Source organism: Salvelinus fontinalis, chromosome 18 (genome assembly GCF_029448725.1).
Source record: "Salvelinus fontinalis isolate EN_2023a chromosome 18, ASM2944872v1, whole genome shotgun sequence".
NCBI classification, from domain to species: Eukaryota; Metazoa; Chordata; class Actinopteri; order Salmoniformes; family Salmonidae; genus Salvelinus; species Salvelinus fontinalis.
Window position 1 is genome coordinate 21,363,152 of NC_074682.1, and position 25,538 is coordinate 21,388,689.

At 40.1% G+C, this 25,538-nt stretch overlaps 1 protein-coding gene across 3 annotated transcripts in view; it reads left to right on the plus strand.

Annotated features, from left to right (window-relative positions):
* The window catches only part of LOC129815136 (rap1 GTPase-activating protein 1-like), a 178,727-nt gene that overhangs the window by 37,305 nt on the left and 115,884 nt on the right, over positions 1-25,538 (plus strand). The window contains exon 2 of one of the 3 annotated variants that reach the window (XM_055868557.1): positions 5,752-5,787. The exons of the other annotated variants lie outside the window; for them this stretch is intronic. The gene's annotated coding sequence lies outside the window, so the exon portion shown is untranslated. The remainder of the gene's footprint in view (positions 1-5,751; positions 5,788-25,538) is intronic. 3 annotated transcript variants of the gene reach the window in all.

Here is a 25,538-nt window from a genome sequence, read left to right on the forward strand (position 1 = left end):
GTCACAGCCTGAGGGAGCCATTGGGAAAGGAATGTGGTTGATACCCCTTTAAATGGAAGAAAGCACAGTTTTCTTTAAATTTTTAAATATCACTTCCGGGTTATATTTTCTCATGTTTTCGTCTGCAGAATACGTTTTGTTATACTCACAGACAATATTTTGACAGTTTTGGAAACTTTGGAGTGTTTTCTATCCTAATCTGTAAATTTGTGCATATGCATATTCTACGATCTGGGCCAGAGAAAATGTCCATTTACCTTGGGAACAATATTTTAGGAAAAAATAAAACTCTGACCCCTAGCGTCGAGGTTATTAAGAACAAATTCTTATTTACAATGATGGTGTAGGAACAGTGTGTTAACTGCCTTTTTCAGGGGCAGAACAACATATTTTTACCTTGTCAGCTTGAGGATTTGATCTAGCAACCTTTTGGTTACTCGCCCAACACGCTAACCACAAAGGCTACCAGCTATCCCAATTTTGGGGTAAGACAGATGCTTACGGCAAAAACAATTGTAGGGTGGCTGGTCAGGGTGGATGGCTGGGCGTATAACGCAAATGTCTAGCAACCCACAGGTTGTGAGTTCTAATCTCATCATGGGACAACTTTAGCTTTTTTGCTTATTAGCACTTTTCTACTTAGCATGTCAGCTAACCCTTCCCCTGAACCTTTTAGCTAACCCTAACATTAACCCTTTTAGCTAACCCTTCCCTTAACGTTAACCCTTTTAACCTTACTCCTAAATTTAACCCTAACCTTAACCCGAACCCCTAACCCTAACCGTTAGCCTAGCAAACATTAGCCAGCTAGCTAATGTTAGCCACCTAGCTAGAATTCGTAACATCATAGGTTTAGTAAATTCCTAACATATTGTAAGTTTCACAAATTTCTAACATATTGGTTTTGCAAATGTGTAACATATAGTAAGATTTGTAATTCATGATGGTCATTCACAAATTAATACATAGCATACTAAATGAAGTGTCTCGGGTTTACGTACATAATAATACGAAATGGTTACCAGGTTACCTGTACCAGAGCACAACCTAGTTCAAAGTGAATGTTGACAGGCCCATGTGGCAAATGCCTTATTTGCATATAGGCATACTGAAGCCCTATTTGGCTATGGTCCGGCCCTGGACAAGACAGATGTTTTTATTAGATTTTATTTATAGCAGTGTCTATTAATTATCCAAACACAAGGCCGCTTTCCCACTCTATATTGTTGTCATTCCCAAACATTCTATGAATATATGAAAACTTGATAATGACCATATCTAAGTACACACGTGTCCCCCCCAAAATATAAAAAATAAGGGTTCATGTTTGTCCTGGGGATGTATATGACCAGATTTTATTAAGATTTCATGTTGCTAAAAGTACTATACCAGTCGAAAGTTTGGACACACCTACTCATTCAAGAGTTGTTCTTAATTTTTTCTATTTTCTACGTTGTAGAATAATAGTGAAGACATCAACACTATGAAGTAACACATATGGAATCATGTAGTAACCAAAAAAGTGTTAAACAAATCAAACTATATTTTAGATTTTAGATTCTTCAAAGTAGCCATCCTTTGCCTTGATGATAGTCCCACTAGGCGCAAACCAGATCGGATGCTGTGGTAGTCATGCTGGTTAAGTGTGCCTTTTAATTCTAAATAAATCACAGACAGTGTCACAAGCAAAGCACCCCCATACCATCACACCCACTCCTCCATGCTTCATGGTGGGAACCACACATGCAGAGATCATCCGTGCGTCTCCCAAAAACGCAGTGATTGGAACCAAAAATCTAAAATTTGAACTAATCAGACCAAAGTACAGATTTCCAACGGTATAATGTCCATTGCTCGTGTTTCTTGGCCCAAGCAATTTTCTTCTTATTATTGGTGTCCTTTACTAGTGGTTTCTTTGCAGCAATTCGACCATGAAGGCCTGATTCACGCTGTCTCCTCACGCTGTCCTCCTCTCCTCTCACTCCTTGAGATGTGTCTATTACTTGAACTCTATGAAGCATTTATTGTGGCTGCAGTTTCTGAGGCTGGTAACTCTAATGATCTCATCCTCTGCAGCAGAGGTAACTGTGGGTCTTCCTTTCCTGTGACGGACCTTATGACAGCCAGTTTCATCATAGAGCTTGATAGTTTTTGCGAAAGCACTTGAAGAAGCTTTCAAAGTTCTCGGTGTCTCGTATTGTTATTATGGGTCTCGTCCCGTGTATTTTTTAGAGGCTTACAACTCGCTCTTTGTTTGGGTTACAGCCCTGTATTATATACATATCCCTGTTTTGGGCTTCGTCCCCGTCATGTTCATGACGTACTCAATTTTCAGTAGAGAAATAAAAAAACGTATTTCATATTCCTCCGCCTGTCTCCTATCATTATACAATGTTAAAATATCAATGCAGTTAAACAGGTTCATGTAAAATAATGAATTATGTTGGCTTACACTTATGGCACTTCCAAGGCCGTTTCATGATGATTTTAATGGTCGTGTCAATCATGTTATACAGTGCATTCGAAAGTATTCAGACCCCTTCCCTTTTTCCACATTATCTTGCAGCCTTATTCTAAAATTGATTAAATATATGTTATTCCTCATCAATCTACACACAATACCCCATAATGACAAAGCGAAAACAGGTAAAAAACAGAAATACCTTATTTACATAGTTATTCAGACCCTTTGCAATGAGACTCGAAATTGAGCTCAGGTGCATCCTGTTTCCATTGATCATCCTTGAGATGTTTCTACAACTTCAAATCTAATTTTATTGGTCACATACACGTGATTAGCAGATGTTATTGCAGGTGTAGCGAAATGCTTGTGCTTCTAGCTCTGACAGTGCAGTAATATCTAACAAGTAATATCTAGCAAATTACAAAACACATACCCAATACACACAAATCTAAGTAGGAATGAATTAAGGCTATATAAATATGGACGAGCGATGTCAGAGCAGAACGGACTAAGATACAGTAGAATAGTATAGAAAAACATTATATACATATGAGATGAGTAATGCAAGATATGTAAGCATTATCAACGACTATTTAACCATGTTAATCATTACTGAAATGAAAACTGCAAACATTTAACCAGTTAAAGATAATGAATACATGAAAACAACAAATATTTTATTAAAAATAATTCATACAAAAGTCAAGAGTTGGCTATAACACGAGGACAAACAAAGTGAGTGTGTGTGTAAGTGTTTGTGTGCATGTATGTGGTATTATGGTGTGTATTATAATTTCCCATCATAAAAATGTATCCCCATTCCCCAATCAAATAATGTAAAATAAAATAAAAATCTGTATTTCTTTTCCCAATCTGGCAACCCTCATAGAAATCGACATAGCCTTGTATAAATTGCATTATTGAAGGAATGATGTAATGTACACGAAATATGAAATGCGAAATATGAAATGAAGGAAATCGTGTAGACCTACTGTTGCCAACACGAAAAAGGGCCTTTCTGACTACAAGTGCACCAGTATCCCAAAGTATTAAGCGAAAACAAGCATAGAAAACAATATTGGCATTATAAAAAAAACAAAGTAAGGCTACTATTATATTTTAATTATTTTGGTGACAACCTGGTTGATTAACAATATTGGGTTTTTAACACGTTCATTTTTTTATATAAATAAATGTGGCACACAAAAAAGTCAGTATAGACCACCATTGCTCATCATATTGTAACGATCGTCTTCGGGAGAAAGGGAGGAGGACCAAAGCGCAGCGTGGTAAGTGTTCATGATGATGTTTTTAATAAACTCAGAACACTAAACAAAACAATAAACGATGTGAACAAACGAAACAGTACCGTGTGGCGACAAACACTGACACGGAAGACAAACACCCACAAACCAAAAGACAAAACAGGCTACCTAAATATGGTTCCCAATCAGAGACAATGACAAACAACTGCTTCTGATTGAGAACCATATCAGGCCAAACGACAAACCCAACATAGAAACACAAAACATAGATAACCCACCCAACTCACGCCCTGACCACACTAAAACAAAGAAAATACAAAAGAACTATGGTCAGAACGTGACACATATATTGCTCTAATAACTTTCAAAAAACAAATCTGAAATTTCCCCCCCAAAAATTTTTTTTCCTATGAATGAAGTCACACAAAAATGTGTGTCTTTTCACAGAAATGCACAAAAATGCACAAAATCTGCTGAAATACTTTATGTACATATTTGCACAAATTGAGTGTGATATTGTGTTGCTTATATATATATATATATATATATACATTTATATATATATATATATATATATGTAGATTTTTAGCATGCTATTTGAATTATGTTGAAATTTGTGTGCATACTATGTGTGTGACTATTTACACTGAGTGTACAAAACATAAGGAATACCTTCCTAATATTGAGTTGCACCCCCTTTTGCCCTCAGAACAGCCTCAATTTGTCAGGGCATGGACTCTACAAGGTGTCGAAAGAGTTCCACGGTGTTGGATTCGTCATTTTGAACATTGAGATATTAAATAAATGATAGGGAAGAAGCATAGAATCCAAGGAGAAAGAGACTGGGTCTCTGTAGAAAGACAGATAGCTGTGGAATGTGTTGGAATGTGTTGGGGGACGGGAGCAGAGCAGCGTGTTGATACAGGGGAGACAGATGGACATCTGTGGATTAGATGGAGGGGTTGAGGTCAGGAGGTGAGGACAGATTCCCTTAAGAGAGTAATAAGGGTTTAGTATCATGTTACCCTCTTTCCGTTGAACCATACGATGTAAGGATTGGAGAGAAGGAGTGTCTTAAGTAGGATGCATATAAACTGTGATGTCTGAAATGTTTTGCTGTCTGTTTACAGCTGTACAGAACCTTTGGGGAATGATTACACTTGGTTTAAGCTTCTCTAGTGTCCGTGAGTTATTTACTCTGAAAAATAAGAACCTAACAACAGGGATGCTGGCCCATGTTCACTCCAATGCTTCCCACAGTTGTGTCACGTTGTCCTGGATGTCCTTAGGGTGGTGGACCATTCTTGATACACACGGGAAACTGTTTTGTGAATAACCCAGCAGTGTTGAAGTTCTTGACACATTTAAACTGGTGCACCTGGCACCTAGTACCATACACTGTTCAAAAGCACTTAAATATTTTGTCTTGCCCATTCACCCTCTGAATGGCACAAATACACATTCCATGTCTCAATTGTCTCAAGGCTTAAAAATCCTTCTTTAATCTGTCTCCTCCCCTTCCGCTTGATTGAAGTGGATTTAACAAGTGACATCAATAAGTGATCATAGCTTTCACCTGGATTCACCTGGTCAGTCTATGTCATGGAAAGAGCAGGTGTTCCTTATATTTTCTACACTCAGTGTATGTTGACATACATATCAATTCACCCAGCCCCCAAAGTAAGAATTTTCCTGGTAGCTTTGTTCTGGCATTAACCTGTGATGTTAACCGCCCGTGTGCATTTCCATCAGCCCACACAATGGAACTGCCTGCACATTTTCACAGCTCCACTTTAGGAATAATTGATATTCATGATGCATACTCATGCAGCTGAAAGTTTAATTCAGTTTACTTATGCAGAAAGATGGCATCCACAGCACTATGAAGTTTAGTGTGCCAGTGACTATGACAAGTTTCAAGTAAAAAAAGAATATTTTATTTCAAATCCTGAAATGGGTAGGGTGTTAATTAGGATGTTTATGTTTTCTTTGTCATTTTAAAGGTCCTTTCCTATTTTTCAGGAAAACAGTAAGAGGAGAATATACAGACATAAACAGGTAAGACAATGGACATGTGTATCACACTGCTGACAATATTGAGAGCTAAATGAAATCAAGCTGTTTGTTGAACCAGTAGTGTGTTTGTTGGTGAACAGACGGACACAACATTGCCAGTCATCATTGTCTGTCAGCCAGAACAAGCAGAGCACTTGAACACTATTCCCTGCTGTTGATGCGAGCAGCAGCAGCAGAAGCTGTAGTGAGAATGGCTCCAGGTTATGAATGTGGCATTTGAAATGGGACTGGCCAGTCTGGTGACTCCATGGGCTCAGATTATTGCTCCAGCATGGCGGAAGCAGCAGGAGGAGTATGCATGGCTCCAGCCCTTTCTGTCTGTTACGCGCCTCAGTACTGAATCGATTTGGAGAGGGATGGATGTGTTTTGATGTGAGTGTTTCATCTGCCCAGAGGCAGCATGTGTTCTGCGCTCTGCCTGTTTTATGTGTTATAGCACGCTAAAGCCTCCTGTATTTTCAACAGACATCAGTACTCTGACCTGCCGTGCCTCTCTTCTCAGGAGTTTTATAGAGACAGTTGAAGTCAGAAGTTTACGTACACCTTCGCCAAATACATTTAAAGTTTTTCACAATTCCTGACATTTAATCCCAGTAAACATTCCCTGTTTTAGGTCAGTTAGGATCACCCCTTTGTTTTAAGAATATGAAATGTCAGAATAATAGTAGAGAGAATAATTTATTTCAACTTTTATTTCTTTCATCACATTTCCAGTGGGTCAGAAGTTTACATACACTCAATTAGTATTTGGTAGCATTGCCTTCAAATTGTTTAACTTGGGTCAAACATTTTGGGTAGCCTTCCACAAGCATCCTACAATAAGTTGGGTGAATTTTGGCCCATTCCTCCTGACAAAGCTGGTGTAACTAAGTCAGGTTTGTAGTCCTCCTTGCTCACACACACTTTTTCAATTCTGCCCACAAATCTTTTAAATGATTGAAGTCAGGGCTTTGTGATGGCCACTCCAATACCTTGACTTTGTTGTCCTTAAGCCATTTTGCCACAACTTTGGAAGTATGCTTGAGGTCATTGTCCATTTGGAAGACCCGTTTGCGACCAAGCTTTAACTTCGTGACTGATGTCTTGAGATGTTGCTTCATTATATGATCCTCATGATGCCATCTATTTTGTGAAGTGCACCAGTCCCTCCTGCAGAAAAGCACCCCCACAACATGATGCTGCCACCCCCGTGCTTCACGGTTGGGATGGTGTTCTTCGGCTTGCAAGCGTCCCTCTTTTTCCTCCAAACATAACATTGGTCATTATGGCCAAACAGTTCTATTTTTATTTCATCAGACCAGAGGACATGTCTCCAAAAAGTACGATCTTTGTTCCCATGTGCAGTTGCAAACCGTCGTCTGGCGTTTGAACCCGAAATGTTTGAAAGTGGTACCTTCAGGCGTTTGGAAATTGCTCCCAAGGATGAACCAGACTTGTGGTGGTCTACAATTTGTTTTCTGAGGTCTTGGCTGATTTCTTTTCATTTTCCCATGATGTCAAGCAAAGAGGCACTGAATTTGAAGGTAGGCCTTGAAATACATCCACAGGCACACCTCCAATTGACTCAAATTATGTCAATTAGGCTATCAGAAGCTTCTAAAGCCTTGACATCCCTTTCTGGAATTTTCCAAGCTGTTTAAAGGCACAGTGTATGTAAACTTCTGACACACTGGAATTGTGATACAGTGAGTTATAAGTGAAATAATCTGTCTGTAAACAATTGTGTTGTCCTAACCGTCTTGCCAAAACTGTAGTTTGTTAATCTACTGCCTGTTACTCAGGCCCAGAAGCCAGGATATGCATATAATTGGTTGCATTGGATAGAAAACTCTTTGCAGTTTGTAGAAATGTTAAAATAATGTATGAGACTATAATACAATTGATATGTTAGGAGAAAATCCAAAGATAAACCAACCAGAATAGTAGAAAAAAAATTACGTCCCAGACTCTTATATTGGAAAGCTATGCAATTTTAGCTCCCAGATCGCAATTCCTATGGCTTTCAATAAATGTCAACTGTCTATGTTCAAGGTTTCAGGCTTGTTTCTTCCAAAACGAGGAAGAATTTTGAGTTTTGGTACAAAGAGTCACAGTGGAAAATCAGTCTGTCTAAAAATCAGTTTGCTCATTTTTGTTTTCTATCGAACATACTTCTTTCCGTATTAAATATTATAGTTTATTTAAATTTTAGGGTACCTGAGGATTGAATAGAAACATAGTTTGACTTGTTTGAACAGTTTAGCGGTAGCTTTTTGGATTCCTTTGTCTGCATGTTGAACGAGTGGATTACTGAAATCGATGGCGCCAACTAAACAGACTTTTGGGGATATAAAAAATAATTTTTTCTAACAAAATGACAATTCATGTTGTAGCTGGTAACCTTGGGATTGCCAACAGAGGAAGATTTTCAAAAGTAAGTGATTTATTTAATCGCTCTTTGTGATTTTATGAAGCCTGTGCTGGTTGAAAAAGATTTTGTTGTGGGGCGCCATCCTCTAACAATCGGATGGTATGCTTTCACTGTAAAGCCTATTGTCAATCGGGCAATGCAGTTAGATTAACAAGAATTTAAGCTTTTAACCGATATAAGATACTTGTATGTTCATAAATGTTTAATATTACGCTGATCTATTTTAATTGCGCGCCCTCCAATTTCACTGGATGTTGTTAATTAATGGGGATAGGCGTCCCGTCAGCGGGAACCTATCCCTATTATATTTGTTGTTGCAGGTGCTGCGAAATGCTTATGTTTCTACCACCAACAGTGCAGTAACACCTAACAATACAAAACAATACACACAAATCCCCCAAAATTTTAATTAAGAAATATCAGAACAAGCAATGTCCGAGTCCGGAATATGTAGTGAGCTGTAAAAAGTATTGGGACATTGACATATTTGTTGTTGTTTTGGCTCTGTACTCCAGCACTTTGGATTTGATACAATGACTATGAGGATGAAGTGCGGACTGTCAGCTTTAATTGGATGGTATTTTCATCCATATGTTTAGAAATTACAGTAATTTTGTACATAGTCCCCCCATTTTAGGAGACCAAAAGTATTGGGGATTAAAGTGTGTATTAAAGTTAAGCATTTGGTCCCATATTCATAGCACGTAATGACTACATCAACCATGTGACTTTACAAATTTGTTGGATGCATTTGCTGTTTGTTTTGGTTGTTTCATATTATTTTATGCCCAATAGAAATGAATGGTAGATAATGTATTACAGTGCCTTGCAAAAGTATTCATCCCCCTTGGCGTTTTTCCTATTTTGTTGTATTACAACCTGTAATTTAAATAGATTTTTATTTGGATTTCATGTAATTGACACACAAAATAGTCCAAATTGGTGAAGTGAAATGAAAAAATTACTTGTTTCAAAAAATTCCCCAAAATTGAAAACTGGTGAGTGCATATGTATTCACCCCTTTGTTATGAAGCCCCTAAATAAGATCTGGTGCAACCAATTACCTTCAGAAGTCACATAATTAGTTAAATAATGTTCACCTGTGTGCAATCGAAGTGTCACATGATCTCAGTATATATACACCTGTTCTGAAAGGCCGCAGAGTGGAACACCACTATGCAAGTGGCACCACCAAGCAAGCAGCACCATGAAGACCAATGAACTCTCCAAACAGGTCAGGGACAGAGTTGTGGAGAAGTACAGATCAGGGTTGGGTTATAAAAAAATATCAGAAACTTTGAACATCCCACGGAGCATCATTAAATCCATTATTAATAAATGGAAAGAATATGTCACCACAACAAACATTCCAAGAGAGGGCCACCCACCAAAACTCACGGACCAGGTAATGAGGGCATTAATCAGAGAAGCAACAAAGAGCCCAAAGATAACCCTGAAGGAGCTGCAAAGCTCCACAGCGGAGATTGGAGTATCTGTCCATACGCCCACTTTAAGCAGTACACCCCACAGAGCTGGGCTTTATGGAAGAGTGGCCAGAAAAAAAGCCATTGCTTAAAGAAAAAAATAAGCGAACACATTTGGTGTTCGCCAAAAGGGATGTGGGAGACTCCCCTAACATATGGAAGAAGGTACTCTGGTCAGATCAGACTAAAATTTAGCTTTTTGGCCATCAAAGAAAACGCTATGTCTGGTGCAAACCCAACACCTCTCATCACCCCGAGAACACCATCCCCACAGTGAAGCATGGTGGTGGCAGCATCATGCTGTGGGGATGTTTTTCATCTTCAGGGACTGGGAAACTGGTCAGAATTGAAGGAATGATGGATGGCGCTAAATACAGGGAAATTCTTGAGGGGAAACCTGTTTCAGTCTTCCTGAGATTTGAAACTGGGACAGAGGTTCACCTTCCAGCAGGACAATAACCCTAAGCATACTGCTAAAGCAACACTCAGGTGGTTTAAGGGGAAACATTTAAATGTCTTGGAATGGCCAAGTCAAAGCCCAGACCTCAATCCAATTGAGAATCTGTGGTATGACTTAAAGATTGCTGTACACCAGTGGAACCCATCCAACTTGAAGGAGCTGGACCAGTTTTGCCTTGAAGAATGGGCATAAATCCCAGTAGATGTACCAAGCTTGTAACGGTCGTCCGACCAAAGCGCAGCGTGATAGTTTGACATATACATGTTTATTAAAGTAAAGACGAAAACCGAAAACACTTCAACAAACTACAAAATAACAAACGAACGTAGACAGACCTGAACTATGAGAACTTACATATAACACGAAGAACGCACGAACAGGTACAGACTACAGCAAACGAACAAACAAACAAACCGAAACAGTCCCGTATGGTGCAACATACACAGACACGGAAGACAACCACCCACAACAAACAATGTGAAACAACCTACCTATATATATGGTTCTCAATCAGAGGAAAACGTAAACCACCTGCCTCTGATTGAGAGCCATACAAGGTCAATTAACACTGACACTTAACATAGATACACAAAACATAGAATGCCCACCCCAACTCACATCCTGACCAACTAAACACATACAAAAATAACAGAAAACAGGTCAGGAACGTGACAAAGCTTATAGAGACATACCCCAAGAGACTTGCAGCTATAATTGCTCCAAAAGGTGGCTCTACAAGTGATTGACTTTGAAGATGCACAAAAAATATTGAGCATCTTCAAAGTGGTAGGCATGTTGTGTAAATCAAATGATACACCCCCCCCCAAAAAAACAATTTTAATTCCAGGTTGTAAGGCAACAAAATCGGAAAAATGCCAAGAGGGGTGAATACTTTCGCAAGTCACTGTATTTAATTTTTGAGTAACTTTTATTGTAAGTAAGCATAGAAAATGTTTCTAAACACTTGGGCATTAATGTGCATTGTACCATGATTACAGATAATCCTGAATGAATCGTGAATGATGATGAGTTAGAAGATTACAGAGACATAAATATCCTACTATTTGTTGTGTAGCGGGAATAATTTAAATTAATTACCGTATGTCAGAAAAAGAGAGACCTGTCCTGCAATATGATTATGATTTAGGCCTATATAATAAAAGTTAAATAAACATATTAGATGACCAACGGCAAATGCATCTGTTTTATCATTAGACGTATGTTTTAATGTTTTTATTAGCCTACCGTTATTATAATTCCTGCGCATCAAACATCCCAAAATGAACACCCCAAAATTTAGCCAAAATGAACAATAAGCCTATTTACTTGCAATAAGTTGATCAACCTTGTAGAAGTTGTGCGCATGAATGGTTTGAGATCTTTGTGGAGAGCGGCACACTTGGATAAATACCAATCTCTGCAGGAAAACTGGTGCATGCAAGGAGTATTTTTTTGTGCACACGCACCTTTGATAAATGAAGCCCCAGGACCTGTTGAGTTCTTCTCCTCTCTCTATGTGTGTCTCCCTCTGTTTGGCCATGTGTATGAAGAGTCTTATGGTCTGGAGAGGAGACTTGGCTGTGACTGGAATGTAATTGTCACTGTGACTCTGAATACTGATCACTCACCATACCTGACTTAGTTTGGAAAGCGTATTAAACTGGCTTTCTTTACATTTATTTAACTTGTATTTATTCAGGGGAGCCCAATTAAGACCAGGGTATCATTCTCAATGTTGCTCTGAGAACAAACAACTCACAAACATGATAATTCAATGAAAAGCAGAAAATAAACTACAAGATACAGCAGATACAGACACATCCCATCTTAACATCGGGAACTTGCTCGATGAAAGAACCATCCAATGCATAAATGTGTAAACCATCTGAAATATTTCTATGAGAATTAGAAAACAACATACTGTACATTTAGTTTTTCCCGCATTATGTACCAATATTAAATCAACAAGGGCTTTATGCAAGGCAACAAAATCAGATTGCAGCTGTAACAGCCTGGTCAGCAGTAATGGCAGTAGCGTACATAACAGATGACTGTTGCAGGTCTTTTCAGATAGGACTTTACACCACTGTAAATAATATTGGTCTAAGTAAAAATCCTTGAAGTACTAATTAAGTCGTTTTTTGGGGTATCTGTACTTTACTTTACTACATTCCTAAAGAGAATTATGTACTTTTTACTCCATACATTTTCCCTGACACCCCAAAGTACTCTTTACATTTTGAATGCTTAGCAGGACAGGAAAATGGTTCAATTCACGCAAGAGAACATCCCTGGTCATCTCTACTGCCTCTGATCTGGTGTTGGAGTGTGCCCCTCGTTGTCTGTAAATAAAAAAACAAGGAAATGGTACCATCTGGTTTTTTGGAATTTGAAATTATTTATACTTTTACTTTTGATACGTAAGTATATTTTAGCAAGTACATTTACTTTTGATACTTAAGTATATTGAGAACCAAATACGTTTAGACTTTTACTCAAGTAGTATTTTACTGGGTGACTTTCACTTTTACTTGTCATTTTCTATTAAGGTATCTTTACTTTTACTCAAGAATGACAATTAGTTACTTTTTCCACCACTGATTATTTATAGAAATAGAGGACAGGTCCCAAAATCCACCCCCAAAATTGCAGGTCCCAAATTGACATGGTTTGATTCTGCAGGAAATCACAGTTTAGGTCCTCTTTACACAACACGACTTTGACGACAGAAAGAGGTACTTGTGTAGTGCAAAGAGACGGATCAAGTTTCAAATCTCTATTTTAGATTCAAATCTCTCTCCCACACTACCTCCTGCGGTAGTGTGGGAAACATCTACACCACATATTTATTATTTATTGAAAGTAACTCCAAATACAGTATCAGTCAAAAGTTTAGGCACATCTATTTCCCTGAGCCTTCTTTTGCCATATTTACATACACAGCCCTGATTGGCGTATAGGATCGTCTAGACTCTAGTGACTATCCCATTTACCCCTTAAAAATAGGAGGATACATATGCAAATAAAAGATGACTGGGCATTGGTCAAAATAATCAGATCAGATTGTGATGTCATGCTGTGGGCCAAAAAGCTCTTACACTAAAAGGGCATTATCATAATTTTGTTTTGTGACCTCATAGTATAAAAATAATATTATAAAAATGAAAATCACGTGTTTGACTGCACTGCCTCTTTAATACCAATAGACTATTAGCCAAATTGAAAATGAAAGGCTTTTAAAATATCCACATATTTGTGAATCATTGCATTAATCAAGTGTGCAACACTATGTGCAATATGGTTTAGATGAGAAGCTCCTGTACAGTTTGAATTGCTGTCCTTATTTTGTTTGTCTATATACTATGGTATTTACAGTATGTTAATAGCTGCACTCACACGAAGCAGGAATGTGGTTTTGGCCACACCATTGCATTTAATGTATTTATAAAGCTCTTTTTACATCAACAGATTTCACAAAGTGCTTATACAGAAACCCAGCCTAAAACCCCAATGAGCAAGCAATGCAGATGTAGAAGCACGGTGAATGACTAGGAAAAACTCCCTTGAAAGTCAGGAACCTAGGAAGAAACCTAGAGAGGAACCAGGCTCTGAGGGGTGGACAGTCCTCTTCTTGCTGTGCACAGTGGAGATTATAAGAGTACATGGCCATTAAGGCCAGGTTATTCTTCAAGATGTTTACGCGTTCATAGATGACCAGCAGTCAATAATCAACAACAGGTCAGCACCTCAGGGTCAGGGTTCCATAGCCACAGGCAGAACAGCAGAAACTTGATCAGCAGCACGACCAGGTGACCTGGGGACAGCCAGGAGTTGTCAGGCCAGAGAGCGAGAGAGAGAGCGAGAGAGAGAGCGAGAGAGAGAGAGAGAGAGAGAGAAAATACTTAAGATCACACAGGACACCAAATAAGATAGGGGAATTACACCAGATAGAACAGACTTTAGCCCCGGCACATAGACTATTGCAGCATAGATACTGGAGACTGAGACAAGAAAGAAAAAAGGTTGTCAAAAGAGAGATCAGGGTCCAGAGTAACGCCAAGGTCCTTCACGGTTTTATTTGAGATGACTGTACAACCATTGAGATGAATTGTCAGATCAAACAGCAGGTGTCTTTGTTTCTTGGGACGTAGAACTAGCATCTCTGTTTTGTCTGAGTTTAAAAATAAAACATTTCCAACCATTCACTTCCTTATGTCTGAAACATAGGCTTCTAAGGTAGACCATTTTGGGGCTTCACCAAGTTTCATCGAAATGTACAGCTGTGGGTCGTCTGCATAGCAGTGAAAGTTGACAGTGTGTTTCTGAATGACATCACCAAGAGGTAGCCTATATAGTGAAAACAATAGTGGTCCTTAATTGGAACATTGAAGAACACTGAAACGTACCATTAATTTATCAAGGGACAAACCATACACAGATACAAACTGATATCTTTCTGACAGATAAGATCTTAACCAAGCAAGAACTTGTCCGTGTAGACCAATTAGGGTTTTCAATCTCCCCAAAATAATGTGGTGATCACCTTATGTTTCCTTTGTGACAGTGGAATAATTTTGTGAGGGATTTCGAGGTTCTGATTTGAACAGTGTTTGAGCCGAATAGATTCATCATCATACAGGGAAGCTGAATATTTCCCCCTGTTATTTCTGCTGAACGTAGGCTGTGCATCCCCATATCCAATCAACCAGAAGCGGCAGTATGAATAGGGAAAGGGGGATACCTAGTCAGTTGTCCAACTGAATGTATTCAACTGAAATGTGTCTTCCGCATTCAACCCAACCCCTCTGAATTAGAGAGGTGCAGGGAGCTGTCTTAGTCGACATCCACAACGCCCGGGGAACAGTGGGTTAACTACCTTGCTCAGGGGCAGAACAACAGAATTTTACCTTGTCAGCTCAGGGATTCGATCCAGCAAACTTTCAGTTACTGGCCCAATGCTCTAACCACTAGGCTACCTGCCAAATACTAATGTTACTGAAGATTGAAGAACCTTCTATATCATCTCTAATGCAGTTTGACTATGCATGTTCAGAGACTTTTCATAAACATAAATTGGCATAAAATAAAAAAGCAAGAGAAAAACTCTCATCTTGCTTTATTGCACTATAGCCTAATTTATTTTGAGTTTAGTACTTGGCTAGAACAAGCAGAGAAAGAGCTTGTGGCTGTTATGTTATGTGATGAGTGGTCTGGCCCTCAAAGCAGTTTAAGTTTAGTGTGTGAGTCAGCAAAAGAGGAATGGGAATTTATTCAGCAAAGATGATTTTTCTCCTCTCCTTTTTGTTTATCTTGCACTCATAAGCAGAGAATAACTCACTATAACTATAGGGTCATACAACAGCTACCACCTGCCTAATTTTCATTAGACACAAACATCCCCACATTCTTCATGGTACTATTCCCCAACAACATGTGATACACAACTGTTGTTATGTCTGTAACTGTCTGTCACGTTCTGACCTTTATTTTCCTTTGTTTTGTCTTTAGTTAGTATGGTCAGGGCGTGAGTTGGGGTGGGCAGTCTATGTTATGTGTGTTACGGCTTATTTCCTCCTCTCCGTCTGAAGAGGAGGTGTAGGGATCGGACCAAGACGCAGATTGAAAAGTGTCCATGTTTTATTATCAAATAAACTGAACGCTACACAAAACAAAATAACAAAAGAGAATCTAACCGACAAACAGTCCCGTGTGGCACAACTACTGAAACGGAAAACAAGCACCCACAAAACACACGTGAAACCCAGGCTGTCTAAGTATGATTCTCAATCAGGGACAACGATTGACAGCTGCCTCTGATTGAGAATCATACCAGGCCGAACACAAAATCCCAACATAGAAAATCACACATAGACAACCCACCCAACTCACGCCCTGACCAACTAAATAAGTACAAAACAAGGGAAAACAGGTCAGGAACGTGACAATGTGTTTCTATGTTTAGGGTTGTCAATTGGCCTGATATGGTTCTCAATCAGAGGCAGGTGTTTTGCATTGTCTCTGATTGGGAACCATATTTAGGTTGCCTGTTTTCACTGTTGGTTTGTGGGTGTTTGTCTTCCTTGTCAGTGTTTGTGCCACACGGGACTGTTGTTCGGTTAGAGTCTATTTGTTATTTTGTTTTGTGTAGTGTTCAGTTTTTTTATAATAAAACATGGACACTTGCCACTCTGCGTTTTGGTCCGATCCCTGCTACACCTCCTCTTCAGACGAAGAGGAGGAAATCAGCCGTTACACTGTCAAGGTATACTAGTCATGTTAACTTGTAAAACATGTTCTCACCAGGATCTGCCTAAAACCCAGTCTATTTGTATTTGTATGAAAAATGGTTGGGACAATTGTAATGCTACTGTTGAGTTGCCATGTTTTGGTCTGTGAGTTTCATCTCCGTGGATGATTCCTCCCCTCCCCCCTCGTAGACTGGAGGATGGCATCATGAGCCTTTAGAGTTAGTTATGACTCACTCTCTCTCTCCTCCTCTCTCTCTGTGAGCATTATCTCATCAATCTAAAGAAAACTCCACCTCTTGAGTCATGATTTGTTAATGCTAGATCTTGTGTGTTTCATAGTGTATACGTTAGTGCTGTAGTGACAAGTAGATAGCATTATGTACCATTGGGATCTAGTGGGGTAGCCATCAGAGGTGATGATTTAAATTAAAAGGGAAGCAAGGCACATACTCACTCTCTGATGGCTACTAGCTTTTGTTGAGTGGCTGATGTAGAGGCATCTATCACTAAAGCCTTGGGCTAGGCCAAGAGGCTAACAGCTCCATCAATACAAGCCTCCTCTATTGGCTCATACAGTATAGTAAAATGATCACAACAGAAAAATAAACATTCAGTGCTTAAGTACCTTTCATAGGTAGCCTATGCCCATTCTGCATAATTTATGCAACCTTGGCTTCAACTGGAGGAAGCTTGACCTGTTGACCATGATGCAAACTTCACTTGATCAGCCTAATGCAGTTCAGGATAAACACATGCAGATGGCAGAAAAACCCCAACCCCAAAGACAACATCCAGAGTGTCAGTAGAGTTGCTGCGAGTGGTTGTTAATGCTTGTACCAACCTTTTATTGATCATCACATTACTGTGCTGCAACCTATCCTTCTTATGGAACATCTGTCATCAGGTAGGCCTGAAAGACAACCTTTTTAGAGATACCTACAGTAGCAACATAAGCGTAGGAACAGAAACCTAAATGATGGGGGTAACAGTTCTGTTGGTGATCTGCTCGCAACATGTGTCCTCGGTTCCTCGCTGTCTTGATGAGCCTTATGGTGGACAGCAGGAGATGGGCAAGGTCTTGGCTGGGTTTTGGGCTCACCATGACCACTACAGGGCTGATGCCGGTCCTAACCATGACCAGAGGCTGACCCAGGGAGAAGTAGAGGAAATAAATCTTGCCCCTGACAAGAGAGAGAAACGCAGGGAACATGGATATTAGATAAGTACTGTATGTTCCTAATATATAGTCTAGACAGAAACACAGAGCAGAAACTATAATATTCTGATCACTATACAAAATGATAAATACCTATGCTTACTCATATCACAGTATTTTATGTTTTTGATACGGTATTTGACAGTATTTTATGTTTTTGAATAATTCTAAGTAGTTCTACATTTGCTTTATGGTCTTATGATGGCAGTGATATCAAAGGTTCTTTCTCCATTTTGATTGGTTTATTCGGTTCATTTCAACCCCCCCAAAAATTGTGCATTTGAGATCATTTCTCATTTGAGATCATTTTCACAATGACACGTAGGTATGGGCAAAAAACTAGTCCATATTTTTAACCAAATGTTTCAATTATGATTTCACTTTCGATTTAGATGAAAACATTTGGGTGATCTGTTAGAATCATGGAAATAGAATGATTATAATAATTCTATAGTTAGAATATAATAGTGGGCACATTGAATACAGTGTTGACATGACAACAAATCAAAATGCTATGGAGGAGTTATTGTGACAGTTTAGGAACCAAAGTGTTGGTCATTGTTTCTTAGGTGAACCTATAATCTTTGGCTACATTAAATGTTTCTTACATGTAGCCAACATATTCATGCTTCGCCTATTCGTCTTTGATTTAGAAGATACCTTTGCACAAGCACCATGCTGATTAGGGCCTATACCAACACTGGTATCAGGCTGTGTTAGCTAGCTGACTCAGTACATTTATTAGCTAGCCAGCTAACTAGTGATTAGCATTAGCGGATGTTCCCAGTTTGCTGGGACTAGCCTGATTGCCTTCAGAATATAGCCACAGAAGATCTGGGTTTCCAATCTCTCCAATCATACAAGACAACAGTAATAAAGCACAGTTTCTCTGATTGAAACAGATAAAAACTCCATTCCAATTATTGTGTTTTTTAAGGTGTGTAAAAAGCCATTTTAGACAGTGGCCTTAGGATTTGATACAATGTAAATATTCACCATTAGGTACCTCTTTTCTAACATAAAGGTCTAAGGAATATTTTTACCAATGCTAAAGTTTAGTTTATTGTATCCAACTGGTAGTAAAAAACAGCACTACTGTGTGAATTCTTGGCTTTAGTTTAAGTATTACAAACTGCTCTGCGGTTGTTGTTTTTTACCATAGCTCTAATGGGTGTTAAAAAAGTGTTCACATCTCAAGGTGCTCCTTTACACTGCATTAAAACATCAAAGACCATTTGAATAACACTTTGTTTTTTGACATTTTATTAAACACTAGTAGAAATAGCGCTAGGTTATCAAGGGGCCAAATCGCTGTCTGGACGAGTTGGATTCCTACAAGCGTAGATGCCATAAAGGCAAATCCAAACTCGTATTTTACCCTTAGCATCTCTCAGCGCCTCAGGTCATCCATCATTCCCAACACACCCATGGTGATTGGGTTTGGTGTGAAACGAAGACCGGGGGAGGGACAGTTTTTCATCCCTTAGCAGAATACTATTATGATGATGAAATGGGATGTTGCTGTTGACATACACCTCTGTCACTCTGCTTTAGTCACCCCCTCACTCTCCAACACTATTTATGGCTTTTACAGACACTGTCCTCCAATCCATTCCCAAATGGCTTGTGCAGTACTATGCACTGTACCATATACTGGAAGGAAGACTGCAGCAAGAGTAATGGAGTGTGTGTGTGTTTATTTTTGGAAATAGGCACACACAGAGGTAAAATAAAATAAAATGTTTATTAAAGTGAAAGTTTATCTAAAATCTAAAATGTTCTAAGGGATTCCATACATTGAAACTAGTTTGCCTTCTCCCATTCTCTCTCTCTATAATCTAGAACTGGAAATCTGCACAAAAAACGGGCTTATGACTTGTGACGCATCTTTGTGCACTGCTAGCTCTGCTCCGTTGTCAGTCAAAGAGCGATTGAGAAATCCGTTTTGTTGACACATTTTTTGTTGTATTGAAAGCGTACGGCCAAATTAGCTGTTTTTATCGCACGTACTATCGGAGTCAGGAAATGTGTACTTTTCTACCTAAAACGATTGCGATTATTTTTGTTATCATTATTTTATGTGGCCGACTGTAACAACAGCGGAAATAGGTAACAACTGTGCATGTGTGCTCTCGTGGGGAATCATAAGGCCCTTATTCACAATCACAGATGTGATTATTTTTCGGGGGAGAAGTGCAGACAGTAGCCTAGCATTACAGATGAGTTATACAAAGTAAACAACAACTTACAAACATGTCTGACGATGAAATACTAGCAAGTGATGAAGAAAACTACTGGAGGGCCGCTGATGTTTATAATCTGTAATACATTTTTTTATGGCTAAGGGGCTAAAAGTAATTATATTGTTAGGATACTCATGGCCACTATTGACAGGGGAGGGGGGGGGTATGAATACACAGTAGACCGGACTACATGCAACCAAATAGGCCTGCCCCGGGTGGTTCCTGGGGCCATGTGTTTCATGCAAGGCTATATAGTTGTTATAAGCATGCGAGGCTGGAGCCTGGTTCCCATCTGAGGATGAGGCACAGCAGGGGCTGGCCATGGCGCTAAAATAAAGTAAATGCCACTGCCGCCCACTACAAAGGAAAATGAAAGAGGGCAGTGGCACTTTGATGGTGTGACTGAAGACGAAGGCTATCGGAGGGGGCAGGGTGGAAGGACTACAGACCTATTACAGGGATCACACTACGCACAGGGGCCGTTCCACTAATGACCTGTCCATACCTTCAGCAATACAGCTGTCATTGAAAAGCATCAGGTTCATGATCTGGGAAATAGTCAGGGATAATCCCTACCACTAGACCAACGTGTGTGTGTGTGTGTGTGTGTGTGTGTGTGTGTGTGTGTGTGTGTGTGTGTGTGTGTGTGTGTGTGTGTGTGTGTGTGTGTGTGTGTGTGTGTGTGTGTGTCAAATCAAATCTCAAATCAAATTTAATTGGTCACATACACATTGTTAGCAGATGTTAATGCGCGTGTAGCGAAATGCTTGTGCTTCTAGTTCCGACAATGAAGTAATGACCAACGAGTAATCTAACCTAACAATTTCACAACAGCTACCTTATACACACAAGTGTAAAGGGATGAAGAATATGTACATAAAGGTATATGAATGAGTGATGGTACAGAACGGCATAGGCAAGATGCAGTAGATGGTATTGAGTACAGTATATACATATGAGATGAGTAATGTAGGGTATGTAAACATTATATTAAGTGGCATTGTTTAAAGTGGCTAGTGATACATGTATTACATAAGGATGGCAAGATGCAGTAGGTGATATAGAGTACAGTATATACATATGAGATGCGTAATGTAGGGTATGTAAACATTATATTAAGTGGCATTGGAAGTGGCACTGGAAAGTGTGTGTGTGTGTGTGTGTGTGTGTGTGTGTGTGTGTGTGTGTGTGTGTGTGTGTGTGTGTGTGTGTGTGTGTGTGTGTGTGTGTGTGTGTGTGTGTGTGTGTGTGTGTGTGTGTGTGTGTGTGTGTGTGTGTGTGAATTAAAGAGACGTATACAGTCCTTGGTGCTGAAACACACTCCAGCCATAGAAACAATAGAGGCCATTGTTGAGCAAATCCCAAAGACTGGCGTGTTGCCGGGGAACAGCACCTGTCATTCTTCCAAAAGCTCCCAGTGAGATCAGTCCTTTTGAAGCAGTATTATTTTCAGCCTCTCCTTTTCCGTGTGGTCTGATCCACTATTGCTAGTGTAAGTCGCTCTGGATAAGAGCATCTGCTAAATGACTAAAATGTTTCCAGGGATTCAGTTGGCATTTTGTAGAAGTTCTGTAGTTGATTGCTTTTTCATTATGATTTTCAAAATGTATGTGAGGATTTTGCATTAGGTATAAGCAGCTTAAGGTTGTAAAAACATCTTAATTCATTAATAACACAGTGAGAGCTAGTAGGCAAGCCTGTGTTATTTCAATAAAGCAGTGTGATGAGACATCCCCACTGTGTCTGTCCCTCTCTGTGTCTGTTCCTCGCCTCTGGATAAATGAAAATAGGTCTCAAACTGTGTCCTTCAAGCCTCTTTGTTTGCACAGTCATTAACCCAGGCTTGTGGTTGCTCTCTCCCTAGCTGAGCTGAAAGAAAAATCAGCTCTGGTCTTTTCTCTCCCTCTTCCTCCTTTCATATCCCTCTGTTGTTTTTCTAGAGGCCTCTGCCTCTCAGTATTTACCCCAGAGAATGTGTTGCGTGTGGTGTGTATGTGTTATACTGTAGTGTCTGTGTGGGTTGGTCCAGTTGAGAGACACAGGCAGGCGGTGATTCTGTCCATGTCTCTCTGCAGTATTGCTATAAAAGATTATGCCATATTCCACGTGCTCTGCTGGTGAGAGGTGAGAGGTGGAGAGGTGGAGAGGTGGAGAGGTGGAGAGGTGGAGAGGAGGAGAGGAGGAGAGGTGAGAGGAGGAGAGGAGGAGAGGTGAGAGGAGGAGAGAGCATGGATGCGAAAAGGAATACAAAGTGGCTGTGTGTTTACACGTGATCAGGGGTGTATTAATTCCGCCAATTTTGTTAAAAAACGTTTATTAAACCGAACAAAACGGGCGTAAACATACTTGAATTTGTTCAATAGAACTCTTGTTTGCAACTGTTGGACTAATGGTTACATCCTATATAAGCTAGATGCAGACAAGAGTGTGCAAGGTGTTATTGAATGTCACTGTCTATTCAAATTTGTCTCTCGACCTGTGTGCATCTCCATTGTAAACTTTCATTCACAGGCTATGTTGTATCAACCTCATGATGGGTATAGGGAAAATTTGAGTATCATGTAGTAGCCTAAACCTATCGATGTTATATTGAACAGGGTTAATGGAATATGAATGACAGTCATCCAATATGCTGTAATAGAAAAAAAAGGAAAGAAATCGTCCTTTCTCATCTTAAACAGCACCGACCGCCACTGGTTTCTTCCTACTGGAAACTGTCTGCTTTGATGACAGGGTTATTCAATATCTTTCTGTTAATCTGTGTTTTACAATTTGAGACTGGCAATAATAAAATAGCTATTTGAATATCATTTTCATCTCTGGCTTGGTCAATTAATGGGATATATTTTCTGAAGATGTTTTCCTTCACTTGGCTTATTATTCTAATTCTCTTCTGTTGGTATGGTGTGTGTCGGGGCCTCTGACAGCATCTGTTAACTCAACGTTAAGAAATCGATTGCAGTTTTGGAGTTTCTCGCAAGATCCTTTTGTTAAAAGACAACAAAGAACTGTAGCTTGCAAGTGACACATCACATAGTGCATGAAATATGGCACACACAGCCCCTAATACGATCCCCACCGTTGCACATCTGAAATGGAAAGTAGTCCTCTTCTGAACAGAGGGGGTGATGGTGTTCTAAGAGGACTGCATTAGTCCACTCCTTGACTGGTAGTGAATGCAACTTCCAAAAATGAACAATCGGATTATAATAATATTATTTTTGATCTTGCAAACAATGTAAAGTATGTTTAGATAGGTGTAATGTAGAACAGTTTAGTGTTGCTGCCTGTAACTGATGCTGATACTGGCCCCGTGTGGCTCAGTTGGTAGAGCATGGTGCTTGCAACGCCAGGGTTGTGGGTTTGTTTCCCACGGGGGGCCAGTACAAAAAAAAAAAGGATGAATGTATGTACTTGTAAGTCGCTCTGGATAAGAGCGTCTGCTAAATGACTTAAATGTAAATGTTGTATACCCTGGGTGTAGTTGAGAAACAGTAAACATGTCTTTTGGACACGAGAAATATCCATAACAAATAGACAATGCAACAAAATCCTGCAAGACAGACGTTGTACTGCAAGACAGACGTTGTACTGCAAGACAGACGTTGTACTGCAAGACAGACGTTGTACTGCAAGACAGACGTTGTCCAACCATGATGTATGGTGATTCTGTGTCAGTTATCAGACCTTTGCAGGCTAGATGGGAAAAACCTTCAGATTGCGTCATGGGTGTAGTTGTGTGGACAGAGAGTAAATATTAAATTTGTTTGTTTTTTAAATCTGCCTTTTTCTTTATTTTCCTTTATTATTTTCCTCTAACCCTACCACCCTTCAATCAATCAATCAATTTTATTTTATATAGCCCTTCGTACATCAGATAATATCTCGAAGTGCTGTACAGAAACCCAGCCTAAAACCCCAAACAGCTAGAATGCAGGTGTAGAAGCACGGTGGCTAGGAAAAACTCCCTAGAAAGGCCAACACCTAGGAAGAAACCTAGAGAGGAACCAGGCTATGAGGGGTGGCCAGTCCTCTTCTGGCTGTGCCGGGTGGAGATTATAACAGAACTATGCCAAGATGTTCAAAAATGTTCATAAGTGACAAGCATGGTCAAATAATAATCATGAATAATTTTCAGTTGGCTTTTCATAGCTGATCATTAAGAGTTGAAAAACAACAGGTCTGGGACAGGTGGCGGTTCCATAACCGCAGGCAGAACAGCTGAAACTGGAATAGCAGCAAGGCCAGGCACACACAGTCCCTTCCACTAATTGAAGTAAACTAATGGACAACAACATTTAGGCTTCTACTTCCAGCTTATACAACCGCTGTGTCAGATTTCAAAAAGTCTTTACAGCGAAAGAACACTTTGCGAATATGTTAGGTCTGCGCCTAGCCACAGAAAAACATACAGCCATTTTCCTACCAAGGAGAGGTGTCACAAAAGTCAGATATAGCATTGAAATTAATCACTTACCTTTGATGATCTTCATCTGGTGGCACTCCCAGGTCTCCATGTTAGACAATAAATGTTCGTCTTGTTCGAAAATGTCCCTCTTTATGACCAAAAACCTTCTTTTTGTTTGCGCGTTTTGTCCAGGAATCCGAATGCTCAAGGCGCGTGCACTAAGTCCAGACAATTTTTTTTTTTTTAAGTACATTGTCACGTTCTGACCTTTATTTTCCTTTGTTTTTGTCTTTAGTTAGTATGGTCAGGGCGTGAGTTGGGGTGGGCAGTCTATGTTATGTGTTTCTATGTTGAGATTTGTCATTTGGCCTGATATGGTTCTCAATCAGAGGCAGGTGTTTTGCATTGTCTCTGATTGGGAACCATATTAAGGTAGCCTGTTTTCACTGTTGGTTTGTGGATGATTGTTCCTGTTCATGTGTTCCTGGTTTTTCTATGTTCACTAGTTCGGGACTGTAGCTTCGTTGGTTTTCGTCTGTTTATTGTTTTGTTCATATTGAGAAGTATTCTATTAAATTATGGATACGCACCACGCTGCGCTTTGGTCCTCCTCTCCTTCTACTGATGAAAGCCATTACAGAATCACCCACCACAAAAGGACCAAGCAGCGTGGTAACAGGCAGCGGCAGCAAGAGCAGCGCAAGAAGGAGGAATGGACATGGGAAGACGTTTTGGAAGGCAAGGGCTGCTACACATGGGAGGAGATCCTGGCTGGAAGGGATTGCCTCCCATGGGAACAGGTGGAGGCAGCTAGGAGAGCAGAGGCAGCCGGAGAGAGGAGCCAGCGATATGAGGAGGCAGCACGGCAGCGCAACAGGTACGAGAGACAGCCCCAAATATTTTTTTTTGGGGGGGGGGGCTCACGGGGAGTGTGGCTAAGCCAGGTAGCAGACCTGAGCTCACTCCTCGTGCTTATTATAAGCAGCGCGTTACTGGTCAGGCACCGTGTTATGCGGTTAAGCGCACGGTGTCGCCAGTACGTGCCCATACCCCGGTGCGCTATAGGGCAGTCCCCCGAAAGTGTCATGCGAGTGTGGGCATCCAGCCAGGGCGTATTGTGCCTGCTCAGCGTGTCTGGTCTCCGGTACGCCGTTTCGGTCCAGGGTATCCTGCGCCGGCTCTGCGTGCTGTGTCTCCGGGGCGCTGGGAGGGTGCCTGCGCTCCGCTCGTATCGGGCAAATGTGGGAGTGGAGCCTAAGGGAGA